Here is a 12,707-nt window from a genome sequence, read left to right as displayed (position 1 = left end):
AGATTGTAGAGACTGCTGCACTCAGGCTGACAGTTTATTATAAAGCGGGAGATAACTACTGTAAATATTTTGCTTGGGCAGTTGCCCTAACTGCGGAGCATAGAGGGAACATTACATAGGGCACTTTTTAAACTGGTTATTCGGAAATTCCCAAGCATTTTTTGTGGTTATACGTTGTATACTTGCATATCACGTAGACTAGAGCGCTGGTTAAAAGTATAAAACTTCAAATTCAAAACGTTGAAAAAGTGCATATTTGACAGCTATTACGGCTTTAAGTCGATGTGCTTCTTTATCTGCATTTAACTTAAATAAAAACATTTTTAAACATGTCTCCGTTCAGCTACTGTAGCTACTCAGCTACTGTCTAAATACGATTTTTATCGAACGCACAATTTGAATTAAGCCCCGCCCAGTTGTGACCTCATGTTGCACTTTAGGCTTTGAGAGAGGTCTTTTTACTTTCAAAAATGGGTTTTAGGCAATTTCCCAAGTATTGTCTTTAGTATTTTCGAGTTCCTGGTTGATTTTACTTTAGCCTTTTTTAGTGTTTTTTTTCTGAACCTCTGGTGCCCGTTCCCCACCCCCACCCCTCGGCGGGGTTAATGAGCCCGCCTCCCCGCTCTGTCCCCGGCAGCCTCCGCCTCTTTTTGCTGGTCTGTCATCCACACTGCTGTTGTTGCAGCCATTTTACTGTGGAGCGTCGACCCAGCTGCTACCGGAAGATGCCGAGACAGCGCCGTTGAAAGGTAAATACGCCTCTTTTGTCCTTAAAACGCTCCTTGTATTCGTGTCGGTAACGTTTCCCGGTCGGTTAACGTGCCGGTCGGCGGGGAGGCGAGCTGAGGCCCGGCTGGCCGGAGGGGGCCAGGGGCTGAGGCAGCCTCAGAAGCTGCTCAGACAGGGGAAGATCGCTTGAGAGTGTCGGGCGACCGGAGCTGGTACTTTACAAGTCCTTGTGAAAAACGTCTCTCGCCGACCAAAAGTTAAAACGAGCTTTCTCACGGCAGCTTCGTGAACAACGTGGATTAAATTTGGTTCCCGTTAAAGTGCGCAGAAAAGCAGCGTTAATAAATTCGACCACGTTAGCATAGGGGGCGCTCGTGAGCCGCTGAACGTGTGCGCACGCATCGTAGCCTGATCGCGTCTTAGCTAAGCTATATTTAGCTTAGCTGACTTTTTTCAGTGTGGTGGTTTCTTTGTTCTTCTAACCTATTAAACATGTTGGGGTTTTTTGTCTGGTTTGTCAAATGTCCTGAGGGCTTTGTAGGTTGAATTTCATATTAGTGGTGGCGCAGAGGGTAGAGAAGGTGAGCTTGTGATTGGAAGGTCGCTGGTTCAACTCCCCAGACTGACATCAAAATGGGACGTGCCCTGAACACCTCACCAGGGAGGCGTCCAGGAGGCATCTAACCAGAGGCCCGAGCCACGTCAACTGGCTCCTCTCGACATGGAGTAGCAGCGGCGCTACTCTGAGTCCCTCCCGGATGACTGAGCTTCTCACCCTATCTCTAAGGGAGAGCCCAGACACCCTGCCGAGAAAACTCATTTCGGCCACCTGTATCCGTGATCTCGTTCTTTCGGTCACAACCCAAAGCTCATGACCATAGATGAGGGTAGGAATGTAGATCGACCGGTAAATAGAGAGCTTCGCCTTTTGACTTTGCTCTCTCTTCACCACGACAGACCGATGCAGCCCCCGCTTCACTGCCGATTCTGCGCCTATCCGCCTATCGATCTCCCGCTCCATTTTTCCCTCATTCGTGAACAAGACCCCGAGATACTTAAACTCCTCCACTTGGGGCAGGACCTCCTCCCCGACTCGGAGCGGGCACTCTACCCTTTCCTGGCTCAAGACCATGGCCTCGGATTTGGAGGAACTGATCCTCGTCCTGGACGTGTCACACTTGGCTGCAAACCACTACAGCGAAAGCTGTAGATCACGACCTGATGAAGCCAATGGGACCACATCATCTTGATAAAACAGAGATGCAATCCTAAGGCCACCAAAACGGATCCCCTCAACACCTTGGCTGCGCCCAGAAATTCTGTCCATTAAAGTTATGAACAGAATTGGTGACAAAAGGCAACCTTGGCGGAGTCGAACTCTCACTGGGAACGAGCCCGACTTACTGCTGGCAATGCGGACCAAGCTCTGACACCGGTCGTACAGGGACCTAACAGCCCGTATCGAGGTGCCTGGTACCTCATACTCCCAGAGTACCCCCACAGGGCTCCTCGAGGGACGCGGTTGAACTCCTTCTCCAAGTCCACAAAGCGTAGACTGGTTGGGCAAACTCCCACGCACCCCCCTGGACCCTGCTGAGGGTGTAGAGCTGGTCCAGTCTTCTACGACCAGGACAAATAACCGCACTGTTCCTCCTGAATCTGAGGTTCGACTATCCGACGGACCCTCCTCTCCAGAACCCCGTAATAGACCTTACCAGGGAGGCTTAAGAGCGTGATCCCCCTGTAGTTGGAACCCATTCTACGATCTCCCTTTTTGAGTAGGGGGACCACCACCTCTCAGTCTGCCAATCCAGGGGAACTGCCCCCGATGTCCACGCAATAGTGCAGAGTCGTGTAAGCCAACACAACCCCACAACATCTAGAGTCCTAAGGAACACCGGGCAAATCTCATCCACCCCTGGGGCCCTGCCACCGAGGAGTTTTTTAACCACCTCTGTGACCTCAGCACCAGAGATTGGAGGGCCCGACCCAGAGATTGGAGAGCTTGACCCAAAGTCCCCAGGTTCCGCTTCCTCAGTAGAAGACATGTCAGTGGGATTGAGGAGGTCTTCGAAGTATTCTGCCCACCGACCCACGACATCCCGAGTTGAGGTCAGAAGCACACCACCTCTACTATAAATAGTGTTGGTGGCGTACCGCTTTCCCCCCTGAGATGCCTGATGGTGGACCAGAATAACCTCAAAGTCGTACGGAAGTCATTCTTCATGGCCTTTTCGAACTTCTCCCACGCCCGAGTTTTTGCCTCAGCGACCACTCGAGCCGCATGCCGCTTGGACTGCCAGTACCCATCAGTTGCTTCTGAGGTTCCACAGGCCAAAAAGGCTCAATAGGACTCCTCCTTCAACCTGACAGCATCCCTCACCGCCGGTGTCCACCACCGGGTTCGAGGGTTACAGCTGCGACAGGCACCGAGAACCTTGCAGCCATAGCTCCGATAAGCCGCCTTGACAATAGAGGCGCGGAACATGGCCCACTCGGACTCAATGTCCCCTGCCTCCCCTGGAACGTGTTCGAAGCTCTCCCGGAGGTGGGAGTTAAAGCTCTGTCTCACGGGAGACTCTGCCAGACGTTCCCAGCAGACCCTCACAATACGTTTGGGTCTGACCGGCATCCTCCCCCACCTCCGGAACCAACTCACCACCAGGTAGTGATCAGTGGACGAGATATTCATTTAGGTCTTTATCGCCCAGCCCTATTGAGACTGATGAAACAATGGTCTCTTTTGATGTCACATCACTCTTTACATGCATTCCTGTTGATGATGCAGTAGAGGTGGTCAGTTTAAGATTAAAATCTGACAACACTCTGAGCAGCAGGACCACACTTTCCACAGAGCAACTGTGTCAACTCTTGAAACTGTGCCTGCAGTCAACCTACTTTACATATGGGGAGCAATATTATAGGCAGAAACATGGGTGTGTTATGGGGTTTCCAGTTTCTCCTATTGTTGCCAACCTGTACATGGAGGAGGTAGAAAAGAGAGCCTTGACGTCCTTTTCAGGGACACCACCAAGTCACTGGTTCAGGTATGTTGATGACACCTGGGTTAAAATTAAATCTCAGGAAGTCCAACAATTTACTGATCACATCAACTCTGTGGATATAATAAAAAAGTTCACACAAGAAGATGTAAAAAAAAAAAAAAAAAATGGCAGGCTGGCTTTCTTGTGCTATGACGTCTCAGTTTCTGATAGAGGACAGCATGTTTGGTTGTCAGCAGCAAACTGGTTGATCCACTATGAGAAGGTGCTACTTATAAGACTGAGCTGAATACAGCTCCTCAGACTGAAGAAGTCTTTTGGATGAAAGACGAAACATTTCTACATTTTTTGTTTTGTTTTTGTTTTTTGAATGTCCAGAGTACCAGACTTAACTTTTTAGATTTTTCTACCTGGATTATTGAGCATGCTTCAGGATAATTTCATTAAAATTAACCTTCTTTTTTTGTTTTTATATAATACTGCAAAGCAACAAGTTCATTTTGTCAAATGAATAACTATGGTTTTGTTTTTTGTTATTGTTGTATCACGGAATTTATAATTATCATCAGAATGCTCTAAAATATCTCGGTATTTGAGCCATATTGCCCAACCCTATGCCCCGCCATGGTAAAATATATAGGGGAAACCAAAGAAGTCCATGCTCAATAATCCAGGTATACAATCCACAATTTTCAATCAGGTCATCTGGATAGTTTCTTTTTTTTTTTTTAAACGTTTCACCTTCCATCCGGAAGTCTTCATCAGTCAAGGAAACACAACACAAAACTGAAAAAGATACTGTCCAGATGACCTGACTGAAAATTGTTGGATTGTATACCTGAATTATTGAACATGGACTTTTTTTGGTTTTGAACCAGTTTGACATGACTGTTGACGAGGAAGAGGGCCGGCACCAGAGGAGGGGGTGTGCCAAAGACACCATCTTAGCACCTGGTTTGTTCTACTTTGGAGTAAGCTGTTGGGGGAAGAATCAGTTTTATTGTGCGTTTCCTTGACTGATGAAGCCTTCCGTATCGAAGGTGAAACATTTCAGAAAAAAAAAAGAAACTGTCCAGATGACCCGACTGAAAATTGTTGTATATAGGAAAAATACTGCAGGATAGTGTTCCTGGAGGACCAGGGCTGGGAAACATTGGTACAGTGATGTCACTGGTAATTCCAACCATATATTTAAATACGGGGAATCCCCACGCTTCACAATAGCTATGTTTACATGTGCAAAATTCTTTGACCGGATTGAACTGTTATCAGGTTACAAAGATCGCAAAAACAAAGGGAGAGAGAAACTGAACGATTAAACGTCATTTAAAAAAGGCAGATCCTTAAGATGGCGAAATGTAGATTGGCTGACTGACAAGGTTCATGCATGAGGTAGCATGGTATTCTGCATTTGTGACTGTCTGGTTTACGTCTCATTCTCCTGTGAGAAGCTTACCTCTGCGTTGGTGACAGCAGTTGTCAGTGGTGGTGGTGTTTGGAAAAGAAACTGAGAGCTACATCTGTATTTTGCGCTAGCTTAGCGCTACATTAGTGGTGTCAGTTGTCGATGGGGTGGGGGTGGAAAGCGAGCTAGCAAAGTGCTACGCTTGTATTGCACGTAGTTTGGATTCTGAGCTGAGTTGCTACAGTCTGCTCCCCGCCTGGAATTGGCGGAACTGAGTGAGGTGTGGGAAATTTAGTAGGCGGGGCACTCGGTTCTGTTGACAGAGCGCGACCCCCTCTTTGAATAATGGCATGGGAAACACTTCTACATACAAAACGCATAAAACAGCACAACTAGCTTTAACCTTTAATTTAACCGCTGAGCATACAATGTAGTTATGACTAAAAATAGAGGGTTTACTTGCGGTTACCTTCGTACAAACGAACGTGGTAGTTCCAGTTTACCACTGCATGTTCAGCTGCTCTTGAGGTCGTTTGCTGTCCTTTATCTTTTTCATTTTTCCAGACTCCGTTTAGGTTTTGGAAATGAAAATTCCAAGGTAATAGTATAATCTTATTTTAACAGTTTCAAACACAAAACACAGGAATGATGTTTGTTTGAGGTGAGGTGTTCTCTTCTTTTTATTTTTTTTTTTATTTTTTTAGAGCTGAGGCGTTCTCCAACATGGGTACAATGGTTAGAGCCAGTTATGACTCTTAGTGCACCAGGATAGACAACAACCAACATCTGCAGGGTGCTTGTGGAAGCTTTTATGTAAATGGTCAGTGGAGGGAAGGAAAGTCGCTGTTACAAGGTGTTTCCTAGCATTCAGACTTATACGGGATCTATTTCTGTAAAAGAAAAAGAAACCCAGCTTAATATCCTGATGCATGCTCAATAATCCAGGTAGAAAAATCTAAAAAAGTTAAATCTGGTCCTCTGGACATTCAAAAAAACAAAACAAAGCAAATCAACAAAAGAATGTAGAAACGTTTCGTCTCTCATCCGAGAGACTTCCTCAGTCTGAGGAGATGTTTTCAGCTCAGTCTCTTAAATAGCACCGTCTCAGGGTGGATCAACCAGTTTTGCTGCTGACAACCAAAACCAGCTGATCACATGCTCAAGAAGGACCATCAGCCTAACAATGGATCATTAGCACACTGATGGCTGTTTACTGTTCACAGAGGGCTGAGTGATACTAGCAATCACAGCATTGTAAGAGGGGGACTGTTGAACCCGGAGGCTCCACCCCTGTTTAATGATGGACGGTTTCTTTTCACAAAGATGGCCTCCTTTACTCCTCTCTCAAACCATCGTTCCTCTCTGTCCAGGATGTGAACATCTTCATCCCTGAAAGAGTGACCACTGGCCTGGAGATGAGTGTAGACTGCAGAGTCCTGGCCTGATGATGTTGGTCTTCTGTGCTGGGCCATCCTTTTGGCCAGTGGATGTTTAGTTTCCCCGATGTAAGACTGATCATAGCCCTCCTGACACTGAACAGCATACACAACATTGCTCTGTTTGTGCCGGGGGACTGGATCTTTGGGATGAACCAGTCTTTGCCGTAATGGGGTTTAAAAGCCACTGGGACGTTATGTTTAGAAAATAATTTGATTTTAACCCAGGTGTCGTCAACATACCTGAACCAATGACTTGGTGCTGTCCCTGAAAATCAAATCTCAGGAAGTCCAACATTTTACTGACCACATCAACTCTGTGGATAAATATATCAAGTTCACACGAGAAGATGTAAAATATGGCAAGTTGGCTTTCTTGGACTGTGAGGTCTCAGTCTCTGATAGAGGACATTTGCAAACCGAGGTGTACCGCAAACCCACACACACAGACCAGTATTTGCAGTTTGACTCCCATCACCCTTTGGAGCACAAGTTAGGAGTCATCAGGACTCTGTATCACAGAGCAGACAGCGTCCCCACTAGCTCAGGAGCCAGGCAGAAGGAGAAATCCCACACAAGACAGGCTCTAGAGCAATGTGGATATCCTAACTGGGCCTTCCTAAAAGCAGAGAAGAAACCCAAACAGGACTCCAGTCAGCCAACAGGTGAAAAGGAGGAACCCAGACCCAGACCAGTGGTCATTCCATATGTTGAGGGAGTATCAGAGAAACTGAGACGTTTATTTTCTAAACATAACGTCCTAGTGGCTTTTAAACCCCAAAATACATTACGGCAAAGACTGGTTCATCCCAAAGATCCAGTCCCCCGGCACAAACAGAGTAATGTTGTGTATGCTGTTCAGTGTCAGGAGGGTGATCAGTCTTACATCGGGGAAACTAAACAGCCACTGGCCAAAAGGATGGCCCAGCACAGAAGACCAACATCATCAGGCCAGGACTCTGCAGTCTACACTCATCTCCAGGCCAGCGGTCACTCTTTCAAGGATGAAGATGTTCACATCCTGGACAGAGAGGAACGATGGTTTGAGAGAGGAGTAAAGGAGGCCATTTTTGTGAAAAGAAATCGTCCATCATTAAACAGGGGTGGAGCCTCCAGGTTCAACTGTCCCCCTCTTACAATGCTGTGATTGCTAGTATCACTCAGCCCTCTGTGAACAGTAAACAGCCATCAGGTGCTAATGATCCATTGTTAGGCTGATGGTCCTTCTTGAGCATGTGATCAGCTGGTTCTGGTTGTCAGCAGCAAAACTGGTTGATCCACCCTGAGACGGTGCTATTTAAGAGACTGAGCTGAAAACAGCACCTCAGACTGAAGAAGTCCTCAGGATGAGAGACGAAACGTTTCTAGATTTTTTTGTTGATTTGCTTTGTTTTGTTTTTTTGAATGTCCAGAGGACCAGATTTAACTTTTTTAAACCCAGCTTAACTTTCAGTTTTCTTACCAAGTTTTCCACATGGAGCTTAAAAGCGAGGTGAATCAACCAAGACACCCACATATTTGTAGGAATCAACAGACTCAATAGGGACACCATTTGAGGATAAATTCAGAGGAAGAACAGCTGGGACCGACTTCCTGTTTGAAATAACATCCCTCTGGTTTTGTCGGTGTTTAGGACAAGTTTGAGACGGAACAAATCTGACTGGATGATGTCAAAGGCAGATTGGAAAAGCTGGAAAATCTTTGCAACTGTTTTAGGCCTGTCACAATAAAAAAAATTTGCTGGGCGATTAATTGTCTCAGAAATTATTGCGATAAACGATAATATTGCTTGAATTTAACAATAATAATTAATTGTCAAATTTTAGAAGAAATGTTGGTTTGTTTGGAGTGTAGTACCATTTTTGACCACCTAATGGCAGTATAAGACTGTTTGAACAAAAGAATGGATAGTTGAGCAGCGTGCTTCTTTAAGAAAAATGGGACGAGACATGTGCTGACATGGCCGATGCTCGGTGATTTGAGCTCTTTAGCATAGCATTTTTCACATACATTTTTTAATTAAAAAACAGTAAACAAGTTCTCAGCTTCTTTTTGCAGAGAAAAATAACTTTTTACACAAAGGCACAGGTTTCAACTGTGAATTTTGGAGCTCGACAAGATGGAGGTTTATTCCTGAGGTCGTCCTGTTAGCTTAGCTCGTGACTTAGCTTCTCAGCTTAGCTGCTTTTAACGATCCAAAAACGCGATTTTGGACCGTTAAAATGGATTTTAAAGAGAAAGGGAGGGGTCAGTGAAGAGCACCGGAGTTGAGGCATGTTTTCAGTAAAAAGAGAGCTACATGAAGAAAGGATAAATCTGGTAAATGAAAATGACGTTGATCATTTTCATTCATCATGCGATTCATTGCTTTATTGTTTATCGCAACAGGCCTACTCGACAATAAACACCTGCATCATCCCAATAAAAATGTAAGGATGAATCAGGCATGCTCTGACCAACATTACCCATGTAGATTGTGAAGCCCTTGATTTTTATCATCAGTGTCTCGTAGCAGTAAATGTGAGTGTTACAGTCATAGTTGTATACAAGGTCAAGGTTTCTTTATTGTCATTTGCATTGCATGTGGTACATGTGGTGGAATGAAATTGTATTCAGCAGTCCCTCATTTATCACACGAAGAAGTGATACAGTAGTTCAAGTTCTGTTCAGTTAGTTATTATATCACTGCAGAACTTTTGCTTACACTTTATTGTAGTCTTGTATACCCATATATTTCGTATTGCAATATAATTTGGGGAAGTACATTTCCCCACAACTTTGTATAAAATTTTTGTTGATAAGATTTATGTAAGTCAAGAAGAAGATATACATTTCACCCATTACTTTAAATCAAACCTCCGTGCGGATGTACGTACGCGGGAGGATACTGTGGGCTTAAGGGCTGCCTGAGAAAGATTTGATGGTTTTCCAGAATCTTTTACGATTATTTAGATCTTTGAAGGTCTGAGTTAAGAAATAGTTACATTTTCTGAAGGGCTGGGCAATACCTCGATGTTTGTAAAATAGCAATATAATTTCATTTGCGATATAAATTGACATGTTGATATAAACGATATAGTTATACTTGAAAATCCTCCGACTCGGCTGTCTTCTTTCTTCTCCCACACGGCCCCCTCCTCTCACTCACTGCAAACCCAACCCCTACCTGCTCGCTCTCCCCCTGCTTCCTGCTCCTCTCCAGGTGGAGCGGCACGTAGCAGCAACAGAATGGAGAGAGAGCAAGTCGCAGAACTGGTGAGCAGGAAAAAAAAATGGCTCTATTTGGAGATGGTTTGGATTTAATTTGTCAGATGTGCAGCAGAAAAATGTTTTCTGTAGACAATGCCAAAAACTAGTCCTGACGAAAGATTCAAGCACAACAAACCTTTTTCACCATTTAAAACGGTGCTAAAAAGTGAAATACGAAGAGGGTTAAACTTGGTGCTGCAGCTCCAGCTGTGAAGCTTCTTTCCCTGAGACAAACTACAGTACGAAACTCTTTCTACCTGTGCTGTACCTTATGAGAGGTGACGTGATTGTGAGGTGACTTCATGCAAGCTGAAGGACGGCACCTCCTCGGCTTCCCTGCACTTCTATAACATCAAACTGACCCGTTTTTTGAGCCGGATTAAAAGTTGGTCCCTCTTCTAACTGAACTCGTGTTCATTGAACTCAGAGAGCCAAATGGGACCGTCTGAAAAATTATTTTGGTCCAGGACCGCCCGCTTCCACCCCACTGGTCACTCCGAGCGCAGCCTGCCGGCCAGGTGGCCCCTTGACCGGGGGAGTCGTTGTCCGAAGGTTCTGTATTTTTTTTCTCTCCGGACCCCAACCTAACTTTTCATCCGGACCTTTGTGGTTCTGCTTGGTTCCGATCAAGATCGCTGTGTGGTATTTTGCCTGCTTTCTTTTGGACTGGCTCCTCGTGGGTGTCTGCAGTCAGTCATGGGAGACGTTGACCCGGATAGGACCAGAACCGAACCAAGCTGGGCTGTGGGGGAACTTGTCCTGAACAGAGCCAGTCTCAGCCTTAGTGGGCAGCACATTACCTTTCACCAAAGGACTGTCCACCTCCGTGGGGATTTGCTGTTGGCCGCAGAGGAGACCTGACGGAACCAGACCAGAACAGAACCGAGCCAAAGACGACTTCAGTCTCTCTGGTCAGTTCTCATCATTGTTCGCCTGGAGGAAGCCTCGCGTGCTGGGAAACGCCGAGGTGGAGCCGTTCGAAAGAAAACCGGAGTCTGCATCGGAGTTCTGCTGGGCTTCCATTTAAACTCACCTGGATAATTTTGATCCGTGAGGGTCCACCAGTTCAGAACGGATCAGCTGAAGGTTTTGTTCCTGGATCACGCTGTTGACCTCTGTTGAGCTGAACCAAGTCAGGACCTTGCTTTGCTATTTGTTGTGGATTATCAGTTTCTGCCTGTTGGTACTGGACCTAACTTATGTTCATCATGAGAGCAGCTGGAGCGATTCATCTTCACAGGGGTGCTCCCCTCAGTCCAATTCAAACTGCAGTCAGACCACCACGTCGGACCCGTTGGGCCACTTGATCTATGATGCTGTCTGGTCTGAGACTTTTCTGCACCATTTACATTATTTCCATCATTTTCAGATCTCTGACTATTTGGTCACTGAACCTTGTTAACACATCTGGATCTGCCTCTTCCTGCAAACTTCACTGTTTCTGGGTTCTGGGTAATCACATCTTCATAAACTTTTCTCATGGTTCGATTATGGGGGCTAATTGTCACACTATTAACTCCTGTCATTACACATCTGTCACAAAAAACACAAGAAAATGTCTGATAATAATATTGTTACTGCTCTCAGGGATCCAGCCCAACCCTGAAAACCCCACTCATTACAACACACCAAATGATTTTAAAAACATACATGTCAGGTCTTTATTTTCTGCATGTAAACACATATATAGTCTTTTGAGAAAACTTGATGCCTTGAAAATTCTGGTTCGTTCTTCTGAAGCTGGATCTTCATCTCTGAATCTTGTCTTAAAATCTATCTTGAAAAATGGCCTAGCAATCGATGGATTTAATATCTATCACTCTGATAATCAAAAGGGGTGGTGGTGGTGGGGGGGGGGGGTCGCTACACTGTGGATCATGACATCTTGTGTCATAAGCTCTCAAAAATTGATTTCCCTAACTGTCTCTCAGATCGGAGGCGATGTGTTCAACATAATGGTACTTCCTCAAGTTATTTAACAGTCAACAATGGTGTACCACAAGGCTCGGTCTTAGGACCCACCCTCTTTACAATCTACTCAGGTAATGTAGGTCAGAGCATCCCTGATGCATCCTTACATTTCTATGCTGATGATACAGTTGTTTATTGTCAAGCTAAAACAGTTGCTAAGGCTTTCCAGCTTTTGCAATCTAATCTGCCTTTGACATCATCCATCCAGTCAGATGTTTCCATCTCAAACTTGTCCTAAATGCTGATAAAACCAAAGGGAAGCTTTTTTTTTCCAAACAGGAAGTCGGTCCCAGCAATTCTATTTCATCCCTCCTGACCGCCAGAGGGCGGTGCTGAAAGCACTGAATGTTCCCTTCGCGCATGCGCTGTTCGAGTAATAATATCAACGGAGTCACAGGTGTGACACGGATGACCAACCAGAGGCTATATAGTCTGACGTCATCCGCAGCTCTGCTCCTTTTTTCTTCTCGCGAGCGGTTCAATTCAGGGCTTCAGTCCTTTGGACCTTTTTTGAACTTTTCACCATCGTCGGAAGCCCGACTGCCTGTCAACGGGAGTAGCGTGTTGGCCCTCGTAGGGGCTGCGGCGGTTTAACCCTGTTCAAAGGTATTTTCTGCTGATTCGTTGGGGATTACGGCGGTTTCCGCCTCTCCCAACTTACAGCGTCTGACTACTATGTGTGTGATTCAACACCGGTGAGTAGTGTTTTTTCTTATTTTTCGCCGTTCGTTAGCGTTCGCTCCACTCCCATTTGTTGGGAGGCCTCCAACCGCGTGGTCGGCTGGACTGTGCTCCGAAGTTTGCTTATTACGTAGCCAGCTGAGTTCCTGGCCTTGTTTTCATTGGTGAAGGCTAGCGTTTTTTCGCACCCTCTCCCAATTGTCCTCTTTACCAGCTGAGCTAGCGGTGCTAGCC

The 12,707-nt window shown here is 45.6% G+C and overlaps 1 protein-coding gene across 1 annotated transcript in view; it reads left to right on the top strand.

Moving 5' to 3' along the window:
• The first annotated feature begins 641 nt into the window (after positions 1 to 641).
• ccdc71 (coiled-coil domain containing 71) overlaps positions 642 to 12,707 on the top strand; it is a 36,052-nt gene continuing 23,986 nt past the window's right edge. The window contains exon 1 of the mRNA XM_037679032.1: positions 642 to 749. The gene's annotated coding sequence lies outside the window, so the exon portion shown is untranslated. The remainder of the gene's footprint in view (positions 750 to 12,707) is intronic.

The sequence above is a fragment of the Nematolebias whitei genome, chromosome 7 (assembly GCF_014905685.2).
Source record: "Nematolebias whitei isolate Nwh7 chromosome 7, NemWhi1, whole genome shotgun sequence".
Taxonomy (NCBI): domain Eukaryota; kingdom Metazoa; phylum Chordata; class Actinopteri; order Cyprinodontiformes; family Rivulidae; genus Nematolebias; species Nematolebias whitei.
The sequence above is the reverse complement of the archived record's forward strand: the minus strand, read 5'-3'. Positions and strand labels throughout refer to the sequence as shown.